Source organism: Xenopus tropicalis, chromosome 6, assembly GCF_000004195.4.
Source record: "Xenopus tropicalis strain Nigerian chromosome 6, UCB_Xtro_10.0, whole genome shotgun sequence".
Lineage (NCBI taxonomy): Eukaryota > Metazoa > Chordata > Amphibia > Anura > Pipidae > Xenopus > Xenopus tropicalis.
Window position 1 is genome coordinate 46,920,319 of NC_030682.2, and position 13,230 is coordinate 46,933,548.

General features: G+C 42.5%; 1 protein-coding gene across 4 annotated transcripts in view; it reads right to left on the minus strand.

Moving 5' to 3' along the window:
• thrb (thyroid hormone receptor, beta) overlaps nt 1-12,869 on the minus strand; it is a 245,918-nt gene extending 233,049 nt beyond the window's left edge. For 3 of the 4 annotated variants that reach the window (XM_031903431.1, XM_018094691.2, XM_031903426.1), the window contains exon 1: nt 12,769-12,869. The gene's annotated coding sequence lies outside the window, so the exon portion shown is untranslated. 4 annotated transcript variants of the gene reach the window in all.
• Nucleotides 12,870-13,230: the final 361 nt, after the last annotated feature.

A 13,230-nucleotide genomic window follows, 5' to 3' on the forward strand; every position in this document is an offset into this window, starting at 1 on the left:
TTAATTTTGCTCTGGTCTCCACTACTCCTTTGTGAGAGATTCAGCCAAATACCGGACTGAACCCTCATTTGCATATTTAGATTAGGATAATGAAGGGTTAAAGAGAGCTGCAAGTACGTAAGTATGGAGTGAAGAATTTTCAACTTCTTTGTTTATGTTTCAAAAAGTCACGTGATTTTAAAGGGAAATGAAAGGTAAAGTCACTTGGGGGTGCCAAAATGTTAAGCACCCCCAAGTGACTTTAACCGCTTACCTCGTACCCCGGGCTGGTGCCCCTGTTGGGAGAAAACAGCACCAGCCCGGGGCACCTGGAGCGGATCGTTTCCGTGTTCTGGCTTCCTTTTCCGGAATGCCAGCGGTGGGCGCATGCACAGTAGAGTGAAAAGCCGACTTTAATGTTTAAGTTCGGCTTTTCACTCTACTGCGCATGCGCGCGCAGCGAAACAGAAGGAAGGAAGCGCCGGCAGCTACCCCGGGCTTGTGCTGTTCCCTCCTCACCCCTCCTCCAGCCCGGGGTAAAAGGTAGGTGGTCAAAGTCACTTGGGGGTGCCTAACATTTTGGCACCCCCAAGTGACTTTGGCTTTCTTTTTCCTTTAAGCATTTGGTTCGGCCAGGTGCATGGATTCAGCTGGGATCTGAAGCCTGCTGAAAAAGCCCAAATCTTGCCTGAATCCTGGATTAGGTGCATTCCTACTCTACATAAAGGGTTGCCACCTTCTTGAAAAATACAAGCCTGCAGTCAACTATTATTTTTACAAGCCAAGAAATCTACCCTCTACAGCAGTGATCCCCAACCAGTGGCTCGTGAGCAACATGTTGCTCCCCAACCCCTTGGATGTTGCTCCCAGGGGCCTTAAAGTAGATGCCCATTTTTGAATTTGTGGCTTGGAGGCAATTTTTGGTTGCATAAAACGCAGTGTGTGGGCTACCAGTCCACATATGGGCTATTAAGTAGCCAATTAGAGCTCTTATTGGCAACCCCTGGCACTTTTTCCATGCTTGTGTTGCTCCCCAAAACTTTTTCCATTTGAATGTGGCTCACGAGTATAAAAGGTTGGGGATCCCTGCTCTACAGAAATGGAGTAAAAAGAAAAAAACAAACAGCTTGAGATATGGGGGTTTCTGACCAACATAGATTCATGCAGCTTAGTTGGGATCAAGTACAAGGCACTGTTTTATTATTACAGATAAAAAAGGAATAATTTTTAGAATTATTTGCTTTAAATGGAGTTTACAAATATAGCAGGTAGGCTAATGTTATGACTTATGAAATGTGTAACTAGATTTAAAATTTGACCTACTTTTTAAAATGCATTTTTGCATTAAATTTGTAGAAGGAAATGATTGCAAAGGCATTTGAAGTCTCAAATGCCTTTTCCGTTTTATTATATCTATAAATGTGTATGTAATTCTGCAATGTGTTGAAGCTGGGCCATTCAGTAGATAATAAAATGCTTCATTGAGTAAGGTTGTTGGCTGAAACCTAGACTGGTGTTTATCTTTAATTACAGCATGCACAAACATGGAAGGCTGCCTGAACTGTACTGTACTGAAATAAAGCTAAATTTGACATGCCTATGATGTAACAACATTGATTTGGGTGAATGTCCAGCACTTTCATTTGGTAGCAGTAGTTATTCTTACATGAATTTGTTTGAGGACATTCACTAAAAGTGAATTTACAGTACATGAACAATGTATACAGCAATTTTGAGTTCCAGGAAAGCAGTAAAGGTACAGAATATAACTAATATGGATTAACAAACTAGTGATGTGCAGGGTCAGAAAAACTCAACCAGCACCAAACTTTAACAAGCAAACCCTTAACCCGCCACCCCTCTATAACCTTCAAAATGTTGCCATTGTAGAACCTGCACAATATGTACCCGAGTCTTCCTACTCAGTAGTCTGCTGCTGTGCACAGGTTCCAAGAAGAGGAGGCAGAGGAGGAGTGTACTTCCCCAGCTTGACCCGCACCAAACCCAAAGCCCAATTTTCAACCCTAACCTGTCTGACCTTTAGGTAAACCTGCACATCACATTACAAACATCCATACATGCAATAACATTTTTTATTGTGATTTCTAAGCCACTTTTGTAAATGTGACCACTAATGCTTGCCTTACATATAATAAACCATTACACACTAGGATGAATTCCATTCTGCTTGAATCACTTTATTTTATTCTTTTATTATTTATGCTATTTACCCAGTGTTTCTGCAGCTGCTCCCTGCCAGCAGCACTTTCAGCAAACTAAACTTATTTACACAATCACACCCATTTTACCATAAAAAAAGGGAGTGCTCACGACTTTATGTTTTCTGTGTTGCACCTACAGGAAAATGAATCAAGCACATACATTGCAAGTATAGTAGAATTTCAATTGGTACTGTCAAAATCCATGCCAGCTCTAACTTAGACAAAAGTACCATGCCATAAATCATTTGTTAGGCTCAAAGGCACATTGTTAAGCCTTTGAGAAAATCAGGCTTAAATAAATTTGCATTGGGAATATTGATATGTTTTCCAAAGTGGAGACTAAACACAGAAAGGAATTCTCAATTCTGCTGCCAGAGGGCACTAATATTCAGCCTACTGTGTATACCACAGCAGTAAAATAACATACATTTAAAATATGCATTGATGTGATTGCTGCTTTTGTAAGTATACAGAGTTGTGTTTTTCTTAAAAATCTGACACATATTAAATTCTCACTCATGTCTGTAGCATTACATTCATTTCTTTCTTTCACTTTTTTCAGTAGATTTTAATCATTTTGGATAAAATAGATATCTAGTGATTGTGACTACTATGGTACATGTATGGAACCTGTTATCCAGAATGCTGGGGACCTGCAGGCCCGGATTTTTGGCAAGGCAACTCGGGGCTGCTGCTCATGGGGCCCCTGCACCCCCCCGAGGAGCCCCTGCAGCCGCCTTCACACCCCCCAGCAGGGGTCCCCACGACTCGTCCAACCCCCTCCCCCAAGCGCATTTAACTTAAACTTACCTTCACCGCATCGGGGAAGGGAGACCGGCAGCTCAGGAGAGCGCCCAATGGGTATCAGCTAAGGGCCACCAGGATGTTTTTCCCGGTCCCCCCGTGGCCCAGTCTGACCCTGATCACTAGCTACATGGAGCAAGTCTATTACAAAAGGAACTTCTTATTTCTTTAAATACACAGTGTTGACTGCAAGAGAAACTGCATTCGACTGTAAATATATTGGTCATAAACAGCACAAACACTCAGAGAGCTCCACTGTTGCAGCCCCATATAACCCTTTAGCACACAGTTTTCACTTTCACTTTTCAGTGTCAGTAAATGTTACACAGTAATAATCTTGTGAAATCTATGTGAAGGACTGGTCATAATTAATATGATTACAATTTGCAGAGTTATTATACTTTTTCAATTAAGCTTGTAAATGAAATGCAACAACTAATGTAATGAAAGCAAACTCACAAAATTGGTAGGAGTACACACATTTACATACTAAAAAGTGTCATATTTAAAGGTAAAAATATTAAGCTTGCTAGGCCCATCAGAGCTCCCTATTGACCAAAAATAGCTTTTTTTTACTACACATATTTGTTTTCATGCTTTGGCTTTCCTCAAAGGGACACAGTTGCTATTACAAAAAAATCACTAAAGTGTAAAGATGTTTAATAAAGCTGTAATACAAAGTGCTTATACAGGTATGAATGCCCATGACCTGGAGTCTTCTGGATAAGGGGTCTTTTCATAGTTTAAATCAGTAGACCAGTACACCATCAAGTAACTAAAGAAATCATTTAAACATGAAATAAACCCCTGCATTTACAGCAGACATCCCACTTAGGCGCTCACCACAAATATTCCTCTGTGGCGCTTACAGCAGTCATCCCTCTGTGGCACTTACCACAGATATTCCTCTCCAGTGGTCACAGCAGACTTCCCTCTATGGTGCTTACCGCAGCCATCCCTCTGCGGCGCTTACCACAGACATCCCACTGAGATGCTTACCACAGATATTCCTCTGTGGCGCTTACAGCAGACATCCTTCTGTTGCGCTTACCGCAGACATCCTTCTGTTGCGCTTACTGCAGACTTCCTTCTGTGGCGCTTACCGCAGACTTCCTTTTGTGGCGCTTATCGCAAAGTTCCCTCTGTGGCGATTACCGCAGACATCCCTTTGTGGCATTTACTGCAGACATCCCACTAAGGCGCTCACCACAGATATTTCTCTGTGGCACTTACCGAAGATATTACTCTCCAGCCCTCACCGCAGACTTCCCTCTGTGGCGCTTACCACAGACATCCCACTGAGATGCTTACCACAGATATTCCTCTGTAGTGCTTACTGCAGACATCCCACTGTGGCGCTTACCACAGTTATCCCTCTGCAGCGCTTACCGCAGACATCCCTCTGTTGCACTTACTGCAGACTTTCCTCTGTGGCGCTTACCGCAACTTCCTTCTGTGGCGCTTACTGCAAAGTTCCCTCTGTGGCGCTTACCACAGATATTCCTCTGTGGCGATTACTGCAGACATCCCTCTGTGGTGCTTACCGCAGATATTCCTCTGCGGCGCTTGCCACAGATATTTCCATAAATGTATTTTATCTATTGGTCACTGCTGAGATGTACATAGTTAATGACAAATTACTGTAATTCTTATTTGGTGCTTGCCTGTATATATTCCCTTTTGTGTCATTACTGTCCAGCTATTATTTTCAAGTATCTAAAAATAGGAAAATAAGAGGTTGTATGGTGCAATACCTTCAAATACCATATATACTCGAGTATAAGCCGATCCGAATATAAGCCGAGGTACCTAATTTTACCTAAGAAAACTGGAAAAACGTATTGACTCGAATATAAGCCTAGGGTGGGAAATGCAGCCGCTACTGCTAAGTTTCAATAATCAAATAAATAACAGATAAATAAATAGATAACTTTAGGGAAAGAAAAATGCTACAGCAGCAGACAAAAGCAAGTTTGGGAAGGCTAAGGAAGCTGCCATACTAATTATCAAGTACTTGGACCCCAGTGTACAAGTCCCACCACAGTACTACAATAGTAGTAACAAGGGCAAAATACCTCCCTCCCTCCACTTGCGTGCATACCTCCCTCCTTCCACCTGTGTCCGTTCATACCTCCCTCCCTCCACCTGTGTCCGTTCATACCTCCCTCACTCCACTTGCGTGCATACCTCCCTCCCTCCACATGTCCACATGTGTCCCTGCATACCTGCAGTTGCGCGCACTCTGGCTGACTCTGGCTCTGACTCTGTATACAAGGACAAGGAATAAGCCACATCAGGAGTGTCCAACCTGTGTTCCTCCTGTTACCTATCAACTACAACTCCCTGCACCTACTGATAGCAGATACTGAGAGCTGTGGATCAACAACAGAAGGAATAAGAGGTAGGAAATTTCAAGCACAAACACAGGAAAGGAATCAGCTATAGGGTTTCCAGTAGTAGAACTCACTCCGTTGCGGGAGTTGTAGTTCAGCAACAGCTGTAGAGACACATGGTAATGGAGTCTAACCCAGCAGTTAGACCCCTGCAGCTGCCCATATAAGAGGAAAGAGCAGGCGGGCCATATACATTTGCAGCTCTAGCCATGTACAAATCCCCAGTGGGAGCCCAGAGGGCAGGGAGGAGGAGGAGGCTGAATACTGGCCAGGAAACAGGACCTTAACCAAAAGTTTGTGCGTACCTGCGCTGCGAGCTGTATACCGACAGCTGTGAAGAGCTGACAGAGCTGAGAAGTGTATACCTGCGTGTGAGCTGTGAGTACGTACCTGCGCTGCGAGCCGAGTACTGGCGGCGGTGAAGGGCTGACTGAGCAGTAAAGTGTGTGCATACCTGCGCACGCAGCTGTACACATACGTGCACGGAAACACGCCCGTCCTCAGGGGGGTTGCGAGGAGCGCGTTCAGTGAGCCAGAGCCAGAAACTACAGGTATGCAGAGTATAAGCTCGAGTATAAGCCGAGGGTTACTTTTTCAGCACGTTTTTAGTGCTGAAAAACTCGGCTTATACTCGAGTATATACGGTAGATTATAACAAAAGTGTTGTTTCTTTAGCTCTACAAAAAAGCTGCAAAATTCCAAAGAAAATCATGTTTTTTTTACCCACAATGCAGTGTTTCTCCAGAATTCCAATGCAATAGCAATTTGCACACAGTTCATGCAGACATTAATTTGGTCTGGCTTTGGTGAATGGCACATAACTTTTTCTTACTGAATTTGTGCATGAACTACTGAATCATAGCATGTATAACCTGTTAGCATGCAATTTATTATTCTTAAGGTCTGATTTACTAATCCACGAACGGTCCGAAGGCAGCCAAATGCGTTTTTTTCGTAATGATCAGTATTTTGCGATTTTTTCGTAAATTGTCGTGACTTTTTCGTAGCCATTACGACTGTTTCGCAAAATGTCGTGACTTTTTCGTAGCGCTACGACTTGTGCAAATTGTCGCGACTTTTTCGTAGCCTTCGCGCCGAGTACGAAAGTTTCGGATTCATTCAAGCTTCAGTATCGTGACTTTTCTTGGGCCAGGTTGGAGCTGCAGAGTGCCATTGAGTCCTATGGGAGGCTTTCAAAATCATGCAAAGTCTGAAAGTTTTGCCCGCCGGTTACGAGCGCTCAATACGAAAAAGTCGTAACGGCTACGAAAAAGTCGCGACTTTTCGCGCAAGTCGTAACAGCTACGAAAAAGTCGCAACAATTTACAATAAAGTCGTAACGGCGACGAAAAAATCGCAAAAAATACGAAAAAGTCACAAAATGTTCGTTTCCAATCCGAATTTTTCCCATTCGGATTCGAATTTGTGGATTAGTAAATCAGCCCCTTAGTATTTATTATTATTAGTCAGTTGCAAGTGTAGGCACAACATGCTAGGAGAACGCTGGAAGTAATACTACCTCATGGTAGATGTTAATGCCAGGTCAGTGCATCTGTGAACCCTGTATTTTGCACTTGCACACAACTACATATCAGAGGAGACTGAAGTGGGGCCTGGCAGTAGTGCAATTTATATGTAATTTTAAGTGAATTGTTAAAGGGCTTGATCACCTTCACATAACTGTAGTTATTCTAGAAGATGAAGTTATTTTAAGTATATGTGCAAGGCATGTGTATTAAATATTCTTTACACTTTTTAAGATAAATACCTGACAATTTAGCATTTCTCCCTATGAGAGTAGATAGTATAGGCACCTGTGGAGGGGGGTCGCCGACCCCTTTTGCAGGAGAGGGCTAAAAACACTAAGGAATGCAGAGTATGGGCAGCAGGAGGTTCAGCATCTACTGCAAATGCCAACATCTTATCTACAGATTTACATAACTTCACACCCCTTTGCAGGATATCTGCTTGACAGTGGAGAGAGAGGGTAGGGAGTGTGCAAATATATTGAGAAAACTGGTAGTTGCTGGGAGAGGAAGAGGGTGCCAGACTTTTCCCCCTCAGAATGGATAGCTGCTGGGAGAGGGAGGGGCAGTGCCTGGCTTTCTTTCAGAAGGCTTTCTCTGATAGTGGCTTGGAGAGGGAGGAGGAGCAGCTGGGATTGGCAAGCAGGAGAAATTAACTCCTTCATTACTATCACCCTAACTGTTTGGGCACAATTTAAAATCTGCTATACTTTATTAATGTTTGAGCACCTCAATTCATAATGCTTGCTTAAACCCAGTGGATCAAATTATCATTATGCCTAGTCACATCACAAATCTATCAATAAATCTTTTAATAAAGTTTATTGAATACAAGTCAAAACAATATTTGTATAGCCAATGACAATTATTTTTCTGGTAGCCAATAAGAATAAAGTAAGGGCAAACCCCACACCCAAGAAAAAATGCTCCGCCCTCTGGCAAAAGTCCTGAGATTCAGGATATTTAGGTATGTTTAAAACTGCGTGCTTAACTTTTTAGATATGTATTTTGCACCCAAACCTTGCTTGTTATGCTTGGGGGAATGTTGTTAGTTGTTTTATGGGTAGTGATCAACAAAGGTGAACCACCTCTTTAATAGTGTTCAGGTGCAGGCAAAGTAATGTCTAACGTTGCACATCTTGATTAAGCATACATTCATAGAACAGCCTGGTGCCACATCACTTCAACCATACAACACTCAAGTGTGCAATTTTTGAAAGGCAGGTAGTTGATATTAAAATTTACAGGGGTCATTTATCAAGTGCAGGGCAGGGTACAAAGTGCATAAAATGGGCACAATCCACCATGTTTTCTCACTTTGCACCATGCCCTGCTTAAAAAAAACCCCCACAGGACTCTATACGTTAAAAGTAGTACAAAGATATGTGTTTCTCTGATAAATAAAGTGCTGCCTGCATTAATTTGTATTCATGCAAAGCAGATGGGGGAGGCATGTAGGTACCCCGTATAACACCACCGTACCCCTTAATTTGCACATGATTTAGACATACATATAAGTTAGGGAGCACAAGCAGCCACAGGACACTGTGCCCTGCACTTACCACCAACCCTATAATAGTCGGTAAGAACAGGGCTGCCTTGCACCCACCAGCATTGTGTTCTGCACCTTGCATCTGCCAGCATTGTGTTCTGCACCTTGCACCAGATGTTCTATCTGGCGTGAAATGCATAGCACAACCAGACCCTGGGTGCAAGTTCTCTCTCTGCACTTTGCATCCAGCATCTGTGTAAATAAGTAGTGATGAGCAAATCTGTCCCATTTCACTTCACTGAAAAATTTACAAAACAATTTTGAGAAATGAGAAAGATGAATACAACCTGCATGATTACATGTCTTTTTTGTCAGCCCTTGTTTGTTTACAGAAAATGGGAGGAGTTTATTTATTCCTCTGCAAACAAGGAAACTGCCTTTATAAAGTATTATTTTGTTTATCTTTTTTTCCTACATTTCAAAGCACTGACTCACATTCTGAGTTCTTTTTTTATTACTTGCTGTCTGCAAGTTTCCTGATGTCTCTAGATTTTGGCTTGGAATTAGTATAAAAAAACAAAAAAAAACATAAAAAGAGGAAAAAAAAAACGTTGGGCCTGTGTCCATAATCTTACGATTGTTTATGAAAAATTACAGGAAAAAAAGCTCATGTCTAGGCAGTGATGTCAGTCTGATGTCAGGTCATGCCTTGGCTTCTTTTATACCAACCTATGTTGATCTTTACATACTGCTGTGGAATGAATGACAAGTATATTCATCATTTAGTAGATGGAGAACAGCAGTGCTGAAAGTCATGGAGTTTGCTTTCATTCAAGTATTTCTTTTCTACCAACAGTGACTTCAGACACCATAGGGCTGCAAAAATGGCTTAACGTATTACGCCCGCAAATAACCCCAGCAATGTCTAAAATAAGTAATTTACTATCCCTTTAAAATACTGTGAGTGAGCCCTTTATTTCCTGCTTGTATAACAGTAGCCCCTCCATGCCTGTGTGTCAAAGTAGGTATGACCTTAGGTAATGAATTGTTGTTTCCAACTCGTATTTAGTCATTTCTCCCAAACAGCACTTATAATGATTGCTCAACCCAGCTTTACATTTACATACAAGGCCCAACCTACTGTTGTGTTGGTTACTATTTTGCCAATGACTACATCTGTAGTTCAGTGTCTACTTTTACTTGAAGCAGATCAGGAACATGGTACATACAGTATAACTTTAAGTATCTGCAGACCTCTCCTATACTATGCACTGTCCCTTGAAGGGGAGCGTTACTCGTGTTAAAAATATATGATAAAACATTGGGGTAAATTGCTGATTACAGGGTTGTCAGGTTGGAGGCATAGAGCATTCAATCAACCAAAGAATTCCACATACTGACACAACATCATTATTTTAAAAAGAACAAAGTCATAAAGATACTATTTAAAAGATGATTGGCTACTATATGGGAAGCATTCTGAAGTACTGCTACAGTAATATATAGCTGAAAAGAATATATAACTAGTATATAAATAGTAGTGTTCAGTATGAAAGGGATGAGTTGACAACCCCAGTGGCCATATTGTGGCACATTGAAGCATCACTCTCATTATGTACATGCTTGTAATGTAGGATTGGTTCCATGACCCCAATCCTACATCACACATGCACATAATGCGTGAGCTGTGGTACTCGCTCATTATACACATGCATGTGTGTAAACATGGCGGTCCTCGCACAAAGCCCCCTCCCAGTGTGGGGGAGAAAGAGAACATGCAAGGGAAGTTTTCTCAGAAAACTATTGTTTCTGCCAACTGGACTGTGGGCTCTGACAGCCTGCGCCTCTGATAGGGTGAAGCAATTTTGATAGGTGTCCTTTAATTTAATAAAGGTCCTATAGCAACTAAACAACAGGCAGCATTTACCAGTAACCTGTTTGACTTGCTAGACCTAGTACAACCCCTAAATGTTCAGCCCATGTGTGTGAGGGTTTCCTTCCACAGACCAAAACTACTCTGTTAGCTTTACTAGTTTCACATGCCAGTGACACTTGTGTGAAGTAAGCTTGCATGCAAAAGGGAAATTACCTTATATGCTACTGAGGGGACACAGACTGACTGAACCCTCATGTTGGTATTATATATATTGTAGATAAAGGCTGAAAACAAAATACAATGACTAGGTATACATGCTCTTTCTATTCTACTTGCATAATTCAGCTTTTAGTGGTAACTTTAATGAGCTCTCTGCCCTAAATAAAGAGGTAATATAATAACAGGAGCAAAGTTTGCCCCAGGTAAAGAAACTATATCAACCAATCAGTAGAGCATTTACTGAGCACTTGCTTCTCAAGGATCTCAAGGTATTACAGTATTTAAGCCAGTCATCTTAGTGAGCATTTAGTATGCGGGGACTTCAGAGGATTAGCTAATTTGGCCAAGATCACAAGAACCTGGCACTGGGATATTCCCTAGCTTGAGATCCAGTGTTATAGTCAGGCTTCTAAACCTCAGAGCCAACTGCTTCAGCACTGGGATTACTTTACAAGTGTTTTCAGAGAGAAAATACAGCACAGCCAAGCAAACTAATATCCCATTTAAGGCACAACACAGGTTAAAAGTTCTATTTCCATTGTTGTTGAGAAGAAATCACTGGGCATTTGTAAGCAGTGACAAAGCCATGAAAAGAGCAACCAAACTGAAATTCCCCAGCACACTATTCAGAAGCATAGCAACAGTGTTGCTTAATCCTAATTAGATTAATGGACTGGAAAGCAGGATATACATACTGTAGGTGGGCAGCCAGAAGGCCTACACATGTTGTCCAGCTACAATTTACCTACATCTGCTATACCTTTTTGCCAACTTTATAAATTGAAAAAAAAAAAAACAGTATCACGGGGCACAAATGACGCGAAAGACTGTAATTAGAGATAATAAAGAACAGTAATAGAAGGAAAATCTGAAAGCATGAAGGCCTGACATTTCAGACAAGGACAAGGTAGCATTGGCAGTCCATGAACTTCACAGCTGGCAGACACCCAAGTGTCTGTAAATGCCCACGAAGAAAGGGAGGGAGGGGGGCGGTTGGAGGTGGATTGACATGGGAGGATCTAGGTTAGTTTACACAAATAAAAGACTGGCTGGCACACTCTTGCATCTGAGCTGTCTCTCCCTGAAACATTTTCATCAAGAATGCAGGAATCTCTTGAGCTTCTTCTGCTAGAACATACTGTATTCTTTTCCTGCACAAAAGCTCAAGGCATAGGGAGAAACAATTCTATTTCAGATAATCCAGACATAATCGCTGCTAACATCACTCAGCCGTTCACCCGTTCAGGGCCGGCAGCAATAACTGTGTGCGCGGTGCCTAGAAAGCAGGACCTTTGGCATATGAGAGCACGTGCGATGGCACAAGAGAGTGTGAATTCTGATTCACGCTTAATTACCTGTATGTGTAATTATAAACACAAATTAAGCATTTGTTTACTGAATAAAACAGCAATTTCTTTAATGCTATAACCGTTATGCACAGTGCAAATATAACGGTTATACATTCCTGTTACCCTTTCGTGCCAGTGAGAGAATGCCATAGGATCCCACGTAGTACAGCTTTAATGCAAACATCCAATACAAGCCATACTTATATAAATATATATGTCACGTCAGCTGTCACCATGCACACTGAGGAAAATCACATTTCATACAGCCAGGCTGTCCAATAAGAGGCCCCCCAGCTGTTGCTGAATCATAACTCCCAGTATACCCTGGCAACATAAGACAGCCTGGGGATACTGTGAGTTGTAGTTTAAGAACAGCATAGACATTGTTAATAATCATATGAATAATAACTGCAGTGTAACGGGTAAACATCAACTATGTATGATAAGAAGCAATGCTTTCCAATCTTGGGTTCCTACAAATTGAGCAGACCTTAGGAGCATTAGGCACACATTTGGAAAACCATAGTAAAAACAACTAGGTTTAGGGAGCAATGAAATGAACTTAGCCGGCTGCATCTGCATGTAGCTGTGTGTGTGTTAGGGAAATGACAGCGAGCAGAAGACAGAAGGCTGCTTACCGAGGCAGAGGGATAAAGTGAAAGTACAGGAGCTGACAAGCAGGCAGGGCGCCGCTAAAGAGATCACTGAGATTATTATGATTGTTATTGCACAAGCGACGCATGGAGGCACAGGCTCCTCTCCCCTCACAGCTCCAATAAAGGAAACTGCAGATATATCCATATGATTTCCCAAACAGCTGAAGGAAATGAGTGGGGCCCGGCTGCAGCAGGCCGGCAGCTACAGATGCAGGATTAGTGCCGAATAAGAGAAGCAGGGGAATCGCTCACCTGACAGTCAGAGGAACTGGAGCAGCAGCGGCAGCAACACAGACAGGAGATCTACAGCTGATCGTGCACCAGGGCGCTGGGCTGTCCTGAAATGACCTGCCTGGGGAGGACGCACAAGGATAGGGAGGGCGGGGGAGAGTCAAGAGGAGGGGACGGGCGGCCTCTGCTTCCCTTCCCATCAGTACAGACACAGGCTGCTCACTGTATATGTATATATATATATATATTAACGCCTCTTCAGTCGCACAGGGAAAGCACAGCTCTGAGGCAGCAGCAGGGCTTATTCAGTAACAACACAGACAGTATCCTACTTCAGGCAATGAAATTGGCAGTGATGTGCAGTGTCAGACCATGCCAGGCATAGCAGCACACTCAGGATGTTGCCCTGTCTGTAATGTCTCACTCAGCCCCTAGTTAGCAGGTACCTGTCAGGGGTGAGGGTCATGTGACCAAGCTGTCCCT